This window comes from Manis pentadactyla, chromosome 16 (genome assembly GCF_030020395.1).
Source record: "Manis pentadactyla isolate mManPen7 chromosome 16, mManPen7.hap1, whole genome shotgun sequence".
NCBI lineage: Eukaryota > Metazoa > Chordata > Mammalia > Pholidota > Manidae > Manis > Manis pentadactyla.
This window is the reverse complement of record NC_080034.1, coordinates 77,847,510-77,862,743: the sequence shown is the minus strand read 5'-3', so window position 1 is coordinate 77,862,743 and position 15,234 is coordinate 77,847,510.

Here is a 15,234-nt window from a genome sequence, read left to right as displayed (position 1 = left end):
CACTACCTTGTGTGGACCACCCTGCCATCATTCAGCCGATTACTCCAACACTTCCCTTGTCTTCCTGCAAGAGTCCTCTGCGTGAGACCCTTTGCGGGCCCCTTGTATTGCCAGAAAAAGTCCAGACTCCTTTTTGTGACTGGAAAGGATCTCAGCCTCCCGGGTCCCCCTTACTGAACTTCTGGCTCCTCAAACTCGCCCACTTTCCCCAGCCAATGAGTTTTGCACACGCTCTCCCCTCTGCCCCTCTTCTTGGGCTGACTAATGCCCTCTTGTTCGTGTCTCCACCCAGCCCACCTTCTCTGAACCCCTGGTCTGGGTTGGTGCCCTCTCTCTGGCACACCAGGCTCCTCATCGTGGCACTGCCACCTGTGCTGGATGGCCTGCTGTGTTTTCATTGTCACCACTAGATATTTCAGGTCTACTAGGGCAGGAGATCACTCTGTCTTGTTCGTGGTTGCATTTTTTGTACTTTGAAAAGTGAATGGCACGTGATAAGTGCTGTGTAAACATTTCTTTAGTGCATGAATTAATGTGCCCTGGTATCTTGCAGAAGCAGGAGGACAGCCCCAGGAGACGGCGTGTTTTCCTGGGAACCAGGGGCTGGGGCAAAGCCGGTCTGACAGGAGGACCACATGTGAGCAACAAGATATTTCTCATTCATCCGATGGAGATTATCTTGTGGTGGCATGTGCCAATCTGATAAAATATTAAAGTAGCTAAAAAGATTGCACTAGGACACTTAGGCAAAGATTTGGGTTATCATTCAGATTTCTGCAAATAATAAAACTTAAATGACTAAAAAAAATACTTTAAATGCAAACTTATAATAATTGTTGTAAATTAAGTCCCCAAATTTGATAAATACCTAAATAATACTTTCTGTTGAAATCTTATGCTCTTGCCTATGTTACATATAGTGGTTTGGATATGCTTGTTGAGTTAAAATTTATATATAGTATAGATGTGAAATTATTGTGAATACCCTGGCTTGAAAGCCACTCTGTGTATATAGAGTTAAACATGCCAAAGGGTGACATACCCTGAATGACAAGCTTGTATTTTCTTAGCAGGACCGTCCACTTTAACAGGAAGGGAAGGGAGATGATGAGTTGTAGAACCCTTGGATACCAGAAACGGCTCCAAATCTCTGAGTATGTCACACTCACAAATACCACCTGAGCATTAGGGACAGAGAAGTGGAGGCTTGCAGACCAAAACAGCTTCGCAGAGCTTAGCATTCACCAGGCTGAAGCCTGTGTTTGAACTTGCACGAGCTACCGTCCCCATCTTGGCGACATTTCTTTTTTAACTTCAAATGTAAATGTGATTTTTTTCCGTGATCACCTTTCTTTTTCTTCTTCTTTTTCTTAAAGGATGATTTATACTGAAGAGTAATGGAAAAGAAAATTCTAAAATACAGCCTCTGGGATCATGCTAATTTTAGTGTTGAAATGACATAATTGGTTTTCTCATTCTTAAAACATAAAGTTTTGAACAGCCACCAGGGTATGTCAACTAAAAATCAAACTACAACCTCCAGGAAGTTATGAGTCAGAAAAACAAGATTAGGTAAATGTCTCTATAAACATTTTAACTGGGGACCACTGAAAAATGCCTGCATAGAGTTTTTGGGGAAAGATGGCTTTGCTGTGTCTAATAGAAGATATTTTGATATCTAGGAACTCCTCCAGGATTTTTTGGGGGGTAGGTGGGAAACCTTACAGATGACTCACATTTAAAATAATATTTTAAAGGTGAATTGAAAATGATTCCACATATATTTAAAGTACTACATGTTGTAAAACTCTTATGTTAGCAAAAGTAATTTTGCAATCCCAGGGACAGACAAAAAATAGAACTTATCATAGAGTGTTGCTATAGTGACTACCAGCAATTTATGACTGTGCCTATCTCTGTGTCTGTTATTCCATTATCAGTAAGTAGCTAGTATTTGAAGGAGTAATTATAGAGCAAATACCACCTTCTAAAGAATTGTAATGCTACAGTGTGTCAGCAGATCACTTCTGCACCCACATAACCTGTATACACTTGTGCCCATTTGTGGGACTGTGGAATTTACATCTCAGGCAGGTCAACAAAGGGCATTATTTTAAAATAAATTGCAGGAGATGACAGTTAAGGTGTCTCTGTGTCACTTGTATGTTTGCTTTTTAAAAAAACTGTCTCTTTGTGTTTTTTTAAATTACATAAGTAATATGTCCTAGGAAATATTGGAAAACATAAGCAGCAAAGGACCCCAGGGATCGAGTATTTTTCTCCTGCAGAGATAACTGCTGCAAACATTTTGCTACATGTACTTCCACACTTTTTCTTAGCAAAAATGGATTCATACAACCTAAGCTAATTGCAACTTGTTTTTTTCACTCAACAATAAAATGTCTTTTTATATAAATAAATCTACTCCCACAGTATCTTTCCTAATGCTGTAACATTGTTTAGATTTTTCTATTCTGTTTCTACAGATTCCCATAGTTAAAGACAGAACATGTTTCCATTTCTGTTTTTAAAATGTTGATAAGTAGAAGAACTTGAAGATTTCCGGCATTGCAGCGTAGTCTGACCCTCACCCCACCCCCGGGGGGCCCACGCCCTGCTCGCCCCACCCTCCCCTCCACACTCACACCAGTTTCCCTCCACTATTTATTCTTGTTCCTGCCCTGGAAGGGCTGCACTTCCCAGTGAACACAAGGTCAGGTGCAAATCTACCTCCAAACTCTTCTGCTCAGAAAGTTCAATTCATCTCATCACAGTTTCTATTCAGCACACTGAGATCTCAAGTCTGCTTCAAAAGCCCATGTGGTGATAAAGAGAAAAAAAAGAGTGACACATCTTATATGTCAGTTGGCTTTCCATTGATCAGAAATAAAGACTAGCCCATTGCGAGGTGTTATTGACAGAAAGTGTTTGCAGTTAAGAGCCTGAAACAAGAAATTATAGTCATAAAGTATTTTGACTTTTTAAGCACAGAATGCAATTATTCTAAACATCAAGGTCATGAAAGCAGTAATTCAATTCCCAGTAATTTCTAGTAATTAATACATAAATTTCCTCTTTGTAACGCAGTTCAATGCCTAAGCCAAACACAATATATCATCTAAAAATATATATGGCAACAATTTATGCTGTTTCCTGCTAAGTTTAAAATAAACAGCAGCACTCACTTGTTAAACAGAACAACTGTATATAGAAGATCACTTACCAACTCCTGGACTGGCCTACACCAGGGATGCTGAGTGTGGCCCCACCATCAGCTCTGCATTCCCTGGGAGCTTGGGACAAATGCAGGTTCTCCGGCTCCACCCCAGACCTTCTGTTTTCAGGTGAGCACCTCAAGTGAAACCTGTGCTTCCATGCCCTCAGGGGTCAACCGAGCCACGCCCAGAATCAGCTGCCCACTGGACAGGAAGGGGCCCTTTCCAGCAGGGCAAACACCCCTCCCCTAAAGGCCAACTTGCATATTTACCAAGAATAAGTATTTTTATTCTAAAAGCTATTTATGCCATTTGTACTAGGTATTATATTTAATTTTTAATAGTTTTTTTTAAATGTGGTCTGTAAAGGAATAGAAATGATTGTAAAAACAAATCTTCGAAAGTTCTGCACTCCCATTATTTCATTAAGTATCCAAATTTCATCCTCCAATTTAAGGAAACAAACGGCAGTTGTAGGTAGGCTGTTATCGGTGTGGTTTGTATAATCATTCCAATCACACCTTGGAATTCCATCAAAATATTTTCAAATGAAACTATATGTAAATGTTTTAAGTCAAAATATTTTGTGTATATGCATTGTTTCTTAAGACACCCTGTCTAATCGACTATTTTTTTATTTACTAACAATCTCCCAGACCTGACTGCACCTATTATATTTTAAAGGAATTTATAATACAACCTCTAGTATGTTGATGTTAAGATTTTAAATATTTTATATTTAAAATCAGTTCTTTCTCACATGCCATTCAAAATTGCTGAAAATATTTTTCAAACCACTTAAGGGGATTTGCAGTTCTAAAAAAGCTGGAAGATATACTGTTAGTATTTATGTAACCAGTCCCTGTTATTGGAGATCTTGGTTATTTTCAACTGATCAATTTTATAAGTTATTGCAAATAATTCTACAGTCATCACCCAAATGCTACTTCATTCAATTAGTTTTAAATTTTATCCGGTAAGTTGTATCAACTGGAATTTTTATTTTTTTGGATCTTGAGTCTACCATTTGCAGAGAATTTGACAACTCAGAGAATTGCCATTTGCACAGAAATATTGTGACAATGAAGTGACTATTTGATTAACTCAGACAAACTGGAATTATGTGTTTAATTCTCCTAGGAGGGTTTGCTTATTCCTTTGTCCTTCCGAACTTGCTAAAATCTAGCTGTCACCAGCTGCAGCAGCTGAAGTAGAGAAATCCATTAGGACTTAAGTCCTCAGCCCACGGTGAGAAATCGGGGAAAGACCAGCATCTCCACTGTCACATACTGTACAGCCAAGGAAGTCATGTCCTTGGTGGACAGCCTTGGGGGGCTGGCTGGGCCAATACGATATTCCACTCCCTGTAATGTAAACACCATAGGTCAAACGTGGTCCAAACGTGGGCGATTGCATGTCTCTTGGCCTGATGAAAGCCTGCTATTTCATATGATCAAGGGGCATTCCAGGGCCTGCCTAGAAACGTTCTCCAGATAAGTGTGAGGATCAGGGGAGAGAAGGAAAGCATGGGTTCTCGGCCAGCACACCAGGACCCTCACAGTGTCCCCTGGGCCTCCCAGCACCCAGCTAGACAGAATCCTCCCAGAGGTGGCTGCTGATTTGCTGTTTCTCCCCTGCAACAAGATCAGTGAATATTTTCCAATAAGTCTTTTTCCTTCTCCACCTAGTCTGAAATAAAAAATCGTTTCCAACTCCAATCCCCAGTGTTTCTGAGATAATTTCGTACTTTTGAGTTAGTATTGTTAAATTACCTGTAAAGTAGGCTCTTTTGCTTCAAGAGTTCTCATTTGCAGTTGTATCCAGCTTCCCAGTCAGTCTCCCTCATTCATTTAGGAAGACAGATGTGTACATATTTCAGCAGGAAATATCTCCAGTTTCATTGCTTCGGCCATCACTGTCTTACCTCATCACAACGCCTAATTGGGACTGAATCCCTTCCATTTGGGGTCACCTAGGTGGTAAAGTCTTATGTGTGTATCTTCACATTTCTTCCACATGTGAGATGGGATATCTTGGCTGGGTACGGGACTATGGTTTGTAGTTTTTTCTCTCAGACGTCTGCAGATTTGATTCTACTGTCTTTTAGTTTCTAGTGTTATAAGAAGTCCAATGCCAGTGTGACTCTTTTTCTTTGGAAAGTGAATTGTTCTTTTTGCCTGGAGGTTTTATGATTTTCTATCTCTTTTTTAACTCAGGAATTTTACTGTATCTTGATGTGTGTCTTTTCTCATACATATAGCCTGGAAATCAGATACTCTTTTAATCTGCAGGACACCAATATTTGTTTAACTTAAAGAAATTTTCTTTTATTATTTTTAAAGCATTTCTTCTCTTTCTAGAGCTATATTACAGAATTAATAGTTTAGGCCTATTCTCTAAATCTCTCATCTTCTCTTTGGATGTACGTTTTTTTTTCTCTGGTCGATGAGATGATTCTTGGGCTTGCTTTCCTAAGCCCACTAATTTGGGTTTTAACAGTGAACTTCTATTTATCTTTGGAATTGCTTAATTGGTAAATTATGTTTTGTTTTGTTTTTAGTTTCATAGTTCTTTTCTGTGTTGACAATGATTCTCTTCACTTGACCTTCTTTAGGTGGGACTTGTTATTGTAGTTGGATGTCTGATTGGAGCACTCACATAAGATTATTTAAATACCCTAAAAGGCAGGAGTGCTGGGAAGAGGAAGGCAAAACAGTCCCCACCCGGGGAGTTCATGAGTAGGAGTCAGGCCGTCAGCTCCTGATGGTGCACACGGGAGAAGGGTGCCCGACACTGGCCTCCGTGTACTTTACCAGTCTGACAGGCAGAAAGGCAACCTTTTTAGCATCTTAACGTTAGAGAAGCCCAGTAGCCACACACATTTTATCAGAGTGTATGGTGATTTCTCCAGGGACTCCTTTAATCTCTGAAAGCTACCAATATCCACCATTGTCAGTCCTGGGCTCCCTGAAACTGGTCTCCAGATAGTCATCCTGCCCCTGGGAGAGGAAGCCCTGTGTTGTTTCTCTCTGCTAGAGTCCATCGACACCTAAGACCTTGCTTTCTCCAGCTCCCCGGAGACCCCAGGAGTAGTTTGGCTCAGAAGACCCATAAAGATTGGACCCATTCCCCCAAATGCTTCTGCATCCTCCACGAGGGCTTGTAAATATTTTTCTATTCATTTTCTTATTCTTTAATCAGATAGACTCTCTCACCCACAAATGTATTTTGAATTTTCCCAAATGCTTCTTCAATATATTGTCAAAGTGGATCTGTTGTTTTTCTCCTCTGCCCTATTAATGGAATGAATTATATTAGCATCTTCATCAATACCAAACAACCTCCTGGACTAAACCCCCAGCCAAGTTATTTTGTCAGATTCGTGTGTCTTCATTATGGTTATTTCTCACAAGAAAGATATCATAGGAATTTTCTACCTGAAACCTAAAGCTGTGCTGCCCATCCTCCTCCCAAGTTGCTAGATTTGAGTCCGTCTGCTGATACTGCTCCTGCCAAGGGAGCCACATATTTGCATTCAACTCTGCTGAATCTGAGGAAGCTGCCCTCTGAGCTGGAGACCACCTTCTCAGCTCTACCAGTACCTAATTTATTCATGCTGTGATGTTTGATCAATCTATGTTTAACACCAAGTTGTATTTTATTATATCCTTATTCTTTTCTTTAAATTAAACTTCATTTTGAAGTTGTAAGAAATAATACAGGGAGATCCTATGTGCCTTTTACACAGTTTCTCCCAGTGGTAACATCTTGCAAAGCTGTAGTACACGATCGCAGCCAGAATACCGACAGAGGTACCGACAAGAGAGAGGGTATTTCCATCACCGCAAGGATCCTTCATGTTGACCTTTCAAATTTTTGTAAATGTTCGTGGTTAAGAAAACATGTAAATTAAAATTTACCGGCATAATATTTTGAATTGATTACCTCTGGTGAAATTCCAAAGTGGTTATGTAATTAATCACGGTACACTAAAATTTTTTTTCTCCACTGGCCGTGGAATTTATTAAAATCACAAGGAGGATTTAGAAGCCTCACCCTTCTTACAGCCGTTTGCTTTGGTCTGTGTCCAGCAGGTGGCGCTAAGTGATAGTTAATAGGAGTCTATGCTTTTGTACCATAGTCCAACAAAATTCTAGGTTTATGGCACTTTGAGTCATTCTACTTGATTGCATAATAACAAAATTTTTGGATAGCCCACCCCTTGAATTATTTAGCCCCCGCATCACGGTCACGCTCTCCACATGCCTCTTGCCCCGCCTCTTGCCCATCCATACCCACGCGGGCGGCTGTACCCGCATCTGCCCCTTGCTCCCCAGTTCCTTGACTCCCCCGCACCCCCGATTCCCTCCAGCGGGGCGCCCAGGGCGTTCCTTTGGACGTCTCCTCTGTTCATCGCATATGCACCTGCGGGTCCCGTCGGGTCCAGATACCATCTAGACGGCGGCGGCTGCCCGATCCACGTCTTCCCTGAATCCGGGCCCCACCCGAGCGCCCCAGCGGCACCCCAGCTTCGCTTGCCCCAGCGGAGCTCCTCGTCTTCTCCCACGGCCTCCCCATCCCGGTGGGCGGCGGCACCCCGGCCTGGCTGGGCCCCAAACCCTGGGCCACCGTGACTTCGGCGTGTCCCCTGCACCCCTGCCCAGTCGTTCAGCAGGAGCTGTCGGCTCTTCCCCCAGAACACACCCGGGAGCCGCCCACTGCCCGCGACCTGGGCACTGAAGCCGGGGCCACGCCACGGCCGCCCCTCACCCGGAGCGCTGCCTCGGCCTCCTCATTCATCGTCCTGCTCTGTCCTGGGCCCTTCAGTCTGTGCTGATGACAGCAGCCAGAGCGCCCCGGTCACAGCACAGAAGAGATCCTACCCGTTCTCTAACTAACATTACGAACACCTCCCATCTGCCCTCAGAGCCTTCGCCCCGTCCCCCTCTGCCTGGGGGGCTCGTCCCCCAGACAGCTGCCGCCTTGGCCACGCCCCGAGCAGCTGGATGCTGACCAGGGCCGGCTCCGGACCCCACTCTCACCACGCCCACGATTCCCTAGCCTGCTTCCAGCTTTATTCTTCTCCATGTGATCTACACACACACACACACACACACATGTATGTATGTATTTGGCTTACTGCCCGTCTGTCCCCATCTGGGGTGCAGGATGTGTGGGCCCAGACCTGTGTCTGCTTCGCCACTGCTGTAACCCCAGGGCTAACGAGAGCTCCTGGCCCATGACTGACCCTCAATACAGACGTGTTGAATGAGTGAAGCAGTGAATGATGGTCTACATGGAATTAGTGGTCAGATCCCAGGATATTTCTCGCCACACCAAATACCGCCTACCCTCGTGACATATAGTACTTTGCCCTCTGAAGTTCAAGCACAGTCAGATCTCCAAGTTCTTGTTTAAGGTTTCATTGAAAGGGAAGATGAAAACTCAAAACAGACTGATTCACATGTTTTTGTAAATCATTTACCAACATAAGCTTGGCCAAAAGTTCCCTTCCCTTGAGCCAACTTTCATCCGAACATACAACTCCTGATGGCATAAATTCTACAAGGTGAACACCATGACATGTTTTATGAGTTACCAGCCAGTGACAGGAAAACACCCCCGTCCTTAGAATCATCTATAAATTTAGGGTTTCCCCATTCTAGCCAATGTTCTAGGAACCTGAGAATAGATGACTATAATTAATTTTTTTGAACTACACGAGATTTCTCCTGCGGCCACATAAGTCTTTAAGCCCTAAGATACTTGCATCAATCTTAATAAAGAGCAAGGACTTTGGTCTTTATTCTCCTAAGGACAAAATGCCCTGCATTTCAAATGGGAAGAGTGTTATTAAGTCACTTCCCTGTCTTCTTGTCAGGTGAAATGGTCAGTTTGTTTGCTCAGGAGAGACCATATCCAAACTGTATCTTGTACTGATCTGATCTGAAATGCCAAGACCTTTGTGCGAGAGTCAGGTAAGGAGCGGGAGGTGACATTAAACCCAGTCTATAGGGTGCAGGGCTCAAAAGGACTTCTTGGAAATCTGCATGCTGTCTGTAGTGTCTAGCCTTGAAAACATTTTCCAAGTCCAGCTGATATGCCACCTTCCATGCAAAGAGTGATTCTTCCCTTTCACTTTGAATATTTTTATGCTTTAAGGAAAAAGCCAACCAATTCTGTCCTTATGTGGTTTGCCCTTGACTATCTGGTCTTTCTTGCAAGAAGTACTTATTCGCCATATATTTTGTGCTGGACACTGTACTGGGTCTCAGGGATATACAAAACACAGGAATAAAGAGAACAAAATGTAGCTTTATTCCAGGAGCCCACAATGTGTCAGAGATATGCAAACAGAACATCAAAATGCAATGTGATTCTAGCACAGAGGAGAGGAGAGAGAAACTGCATTTCTGAAGGGTTCTATGATGGTTCATGGAGAAAGTGACATTTAAGCAGAATCTTGACTGATCCGTGGGCATCTACCTGATACAGAAAGAGGAGAAAAAGACCCCAGGGAGTTAACTGTGTATGCAAAGACTGGGTATGAAAGATCATGGTGTGGGGCTGGAGGAGGGGGGTGTTTGGTGTGCCTGAACCGCAGATGCAGAGCGTCACCCTGTAAACATGAAAGGGGTTTAGGCAATGGGTGAATGCAGCACTCTGGTTTAGGACGATCGCTCTAGTGCAGTGTTCCGTGAAGGGTGGCCCAGGACAGCAGCAGAGACCAAGTACCTGGGAACTTGATAGAAATCCAGATTCTGGTTCTAACTCAGACTTCAGCATCCAAAATTCTGGCTGTGGGGCTTGGGAATCTGTGTCATGTCAAGCATCCCCTGATCCTGATGCACACCCAAATTTGAGAACCTCAGTTCTTGTAACAGCGTAGAAGATGAAGTTGGCTGAAGACAGACTGAAGCGGTGTAGATTGTTCCAAAGAGCTCCACCCTGACAAGAGGGCAAGCTGGGAGCATGAATTTGGGCAGGACAAGATGCATTAAAGAGACCTTTCTGAAACCTCATGCTTGGCAGGAGATAGGCAAGGGATACCTGGAGCACCATTTCTCCAGTCTCACTGATGACCCAAATCGCGTGAAGGGCTTTGAGAGTCATCGCTTCCAGGCCTCACTCTTGACTGACAGAACCGGACTCCTGCTTCGTGCTCTTCCTGCTCTGCTACCCTCACGTCTCCTTTGCATTTTGTGCTTTTCACTCATGAAATCTTCCTTCTTGCTAGAGTCATTCAACTACATGCGCTTTTGGGGGATTTCTGATAAGTACCGCCTACCCTTCTACAGGGAGGACAGACTTAGGGCACCAGAGCTGGAAGGGGCCGTCACTCCACTGGACCCTTGGCTCTCGATTCTGACCACTCATTAAATTTTCTGCAGAGGTTGATTTTTCTTGAATGATGCCCGAGCCCAACCTCTAACAAAAGAAACAGAGCAGTCAAAAAAGGGACAGAGTAGCCTAGTGGTTGCCCGGGGCTAAGGGGAGGGGAAAATGGGGCATTGTGGGTTGATGGGGACAGAGTTTCAGTTTTGTAAGATGAAAAAGTTCTAGAGATCTGTTTCACAGCAATGTGAATGTGCTTAACATAGTTCAGATGGTAAATTTTATGGTGGGTTTTTTTTTTTTTTTTACCAAAATTATTTATGAATTAAATAGAATCTTAAAGTCCAAATGGCTGCCATCTACCATTTACTGCCTCAGAGGACTGCTGCTCATCTGTTTAGAACCACTTTCTTCCTCTCTGGAAAAGGAACCCTGATTCCACAAAGCAGAGAGAGAGAGAGCAGACAAAAGATGGAGAAAGACTGAAATTGAGGGGCATCATCGGAGCCCCTGGGTCAGGTTACACCCGATACAGTAAACCTTTGGAATTCCAAGTTGGAAAAGACAATAAAGGTCCTCTTTTTCCTTAAAGGAAAAATAAATAAATAAATAAAGACAGCCTGTCAGATCCAGCCTGACTTTTATTATATCCTTCAGACCACAATGTAGAAAAGAACTTGGACTAAACCATTTTTTAGGTAACAGGTCAATAACTTTTTAATAATGGAGTAAAGCACTCTACCACCATTTAACCTGCATTTGGCTTAATGCGCGTTAACCAGTCGGCTGTGATTGGCTGTGGCTCGCGTTGCTGTGCAAACTGAACGCGCTCCTGGGATCATCAGCCGTGGCCTCTGGGTCACACACCAGCTTTGCTTCCTCATAGGTAACCATCTCAATTCTACTCCGAAGTTCCAATATCCATGGAAACTCTGGAATTCTCACAGGTGGATTTTCAAGATAATTCTTATTCATTTTGTAGCAATTCCCCTTCTGTGCATCCACTTTCCTACTTGTTTATTTTTATCAGTGCTCAAGCTGGAAATTCTGCACAGCCTATAGTGAGCCATGCCCACAAACGTCTTTTTAAGGGGGTGGGCAGAAAGGACATCTGGAAATCTTAATATGAAGAGAGAGGGGAACATTTCTCCAGAAATAGACCACCTAAAACGTCAATGGAATGGGCTTCTCATTTCTTCTCTGTGCAATATAAAGTGAGAACTTCCATTGGATTTAATTGCCTCCCCTTTTATTGATCTCTGGCTCTTCTAAGGAGGTAAAAAATAGATAGTTAAAAAATAAAAAAGTGTCTGTGCCCATAGTAACTTCTGATGAAAAAGACAGACAGATATATCAGAGGATAGACAATTTAGATCAAAGACCTGAAACCAAAATTGAGTGATCAAAGACCAATCAATATAAAAAGCAAATGTTTGTTGCATTAGAATAACAGTCCTTCGAAGAGAGAATTTTTTTCCCAATTGAAGATGTCCCAGGTGACTTTAAAAAAAAATCTAGTTGAAATCATAGTTTACAAACAGCATTATTTCATGATCTGTTTAGCATTAGAGCACATTTTTATGTGCAGAATTCCCATTTCTATCAATTTTTATAATGGCTGCATAATATTCCAGCCAGTGAACATATCTGTTAACCTTTCTCTTATTTAATGCTTTGGCTGTTTCTGACATTGTTCTATTGGAGATAACCATGCTGAACATCTGTGTCCATATTGTGAACTGTCTCCTGATAACAGATTCTCTTGAAGAGGAATTATGGGGCCCAAGGTAAACATTTTTATCATCCTTAACCCCTGCCGCCCAACTGATTTGTCAAAACAGATTTAGTCGGTTGGAGATGAGTTTTGCTCTCTCCCTGCTAACATGGAGCAACATTAAAATAATTTTATTGTAATTAAGAGGGAGGAAATGTTCATCTGCACTCATGTTATTACTACAGAGACTAAGCACTTTCCATATAGTCTTTACTAATTTCTTGCCCTTTTTGAGAATTGTTTGTGTAAGTGTAATCCAATGGCAGAGGTGTAGTTTAATTCTGGAACTATCACCTATGGGAAATGATACTGCCATCTCTGCACTCGCAGACTATTCTTGAATCAGTGGTTCCCAACATTGGCTGCACATAGAATCATCTGGGGAACTTTTAAAATTCCCAGTACCCAGTAATTCTGCACACCAGTTAAATCAGTCTCTGGGGTAGGACCTGGCATCAGTATTTCTGGACGATTCCCTGAGGATTCCAAAGCACAGCCAAGGTTGAGCACCATGGCTCTAAATCCAGTCATCGGAGCCTATGCAAAGCACTCGGGGTGCAAGGGCCCCTATGCAGTGGCCCCCAGGGAGCCTGCCGCTGGGTGGTTTGGGTAGCAAAGCACAAATCACACTCGAACGTTTGAAAAGGGAGTGACGTGCATGTGTGTGTGGGTGCGCACATACAGGGTATATGTGAAGTGTGTGTGTACATTCAGGGTATATATAGATAGATACACACATACATGGTGTATGTGCGTTCATATACATACAGGGTACACATGTATGTGTACACACAGGGTGCATGTGCATGTGTGTATACATAGAGGATAAATATATATGTGCATGTACATACAGGGTATATATACACATACTCTGTGTATATGTATATATGTACATATAAACACACACATACACATATATGCACACACATATACATATGTATGCCCTTTTAACCATAACTTATAACTTGATCAACCAGGGGCATCAACTTAGTGGAATTTTTCTGTTCTCAGTTTTGTCAGGAAGAAGCAAGCTGTATGAAACAAACGTGTTAAAAACACACTTGTAACAAAGGCTGAGACAGCCTGCGACGATCTCTAAACTTCCTGCCACTACCAACCAGCAATATTGATTTTCCACATAGGGGACTGATTTTTCTGGGTGGCCTCAAAGTACCGTCAGATCGCAACTTGCCTAAAGAATGGCTGGTATGGTCACTATGCTCTATTTACTGAGGCACAGCATATGTGTACAGATTCGAAAAGTCATTTAAAAACTAGAGGCACAAAAGAGCTCTCACTGGATTTCTCTTACCCAGAAATTTGAACTCCTGTCGCCAGCCCTGCAGAGGCGCCTCTCTCCTCACCAGGCGGCGCTCTGGGCAAAGTCATAAGCTGTCAGCTTTGTCACAGAGTTAATGTCATTGTGTCAGAGCAACGGCTGTTCCCTCCCGGTCTGGACCTAAGGCCATCAGATCTGGTTTCCTTACCTTTCGCTACTTGAGAAATAAAGTTAGGCCCCCTTCAGTGGTATTTAGAACCATCAACTCAAATATTGTCTTTAGAATTTTAAAAACATCTTGTTTTTTAAAATTCGACTGCATTTCCCCCAATTATCAAGACCATTATAGACTTTAAAATGGCTTCTGATCTGTTTTTTTTTTCTATTAAAGCCAGTAATGAGATACAGCTCCCATTGCATGCAAAGATCTAAAGACACGCTAGACCTCAAAGAACCGGGTTTATTTTTATGGGCTCAGAGCGTCTCAGTGTGAGACGGGATTGACTGGGGGGCCTTCCTGACTCTTCTCAGCAGACACAGGACTGGCCCTGGGCCCGGGGCTGGCGTCCCCGGTGAGGGTCAATCACAGTATTCAGCGAAAGGCAGGTCAGGCTCGCAGCGCCCTTGGGGGCAGTGGCTGCCCAGCCCTTGTGCACGTTCCCAGGAGGCCCCCCAGGATTTCCTGAGCAGCCGCTCGCTGCCATGCGGGCAGCTACCCGGGGAGGGCAGGATTCCGGAGGCCCCGGAGGCCCCGCGCCGCGTCCGTGCTCGTGGTCACCGGAGCGCAGATCCGGCCTCCTGGGGTCCCCTTGCTGACATCCCTGTGGCTGCAGATGGACCCCTGGGATGAGTCTGGGCTCTTCTGCTGTAAACTAGGACGGATCCCAAGAGCCAGAGGAGGCCAGAGACGCGTTCGCTGCTCTCTGGCACTGGCACAAACGCCACCTTTAATGAGCAGGAAAGGCAGCCGCCATAGGTGCCCCGTCCCTTGGGACGGCAGAGACCTGGGCGGGTCTCGGATCCTGCCTCGGCAAGTGTGAAGTCCTTGCCGTTCACAGCAGTTCCTTGGAGGAGGTGCTGGGGCCGGAGTTTCACGTGGCACTGTTTCTGACCCGCCAGTTCATTCTCTTTCCTGCCACCCTCTAGGGACCAAGCCTGCCATAGAAAGGGTTGGCCAGCACCCCGGCTTCAAAGAGCAGCACCCCTCAATCTGCTGCTGGTGATTTTACAAAAACACCTCATCCTCCTTCTAAGAAATGTTCTGTGAAGAACATGGGGTGGTTGGAATGAACACAGGTAAATATGGAAGGTGTGAGAAAGACACGCACACCTGCCAATTCAAAGCTTTACGAAGAAAGCAGTACTCTGCGGAAGACAAGCTTCCCAGCCCGCTGGGGGACCTGGATGCGTGGGACGGGGGACACCCCCCATCGGGTGAGGGCACCTTCTGTGTGAAGCCAACCAGTCTGAAATGCCCTGGTGTTCGTGTAAAAACAACAGAGATGGAGGGGACGCTGTGGGTTAGGTAGTAGCCAGAGAAGCCAGGCCGATTCGGGCACACGTGTGGCTCTCCTAGATGCCCCTTTTACCCTCCTGTGCCGGGGGAGTGTCAGACACCGAGAAGAGAGGCG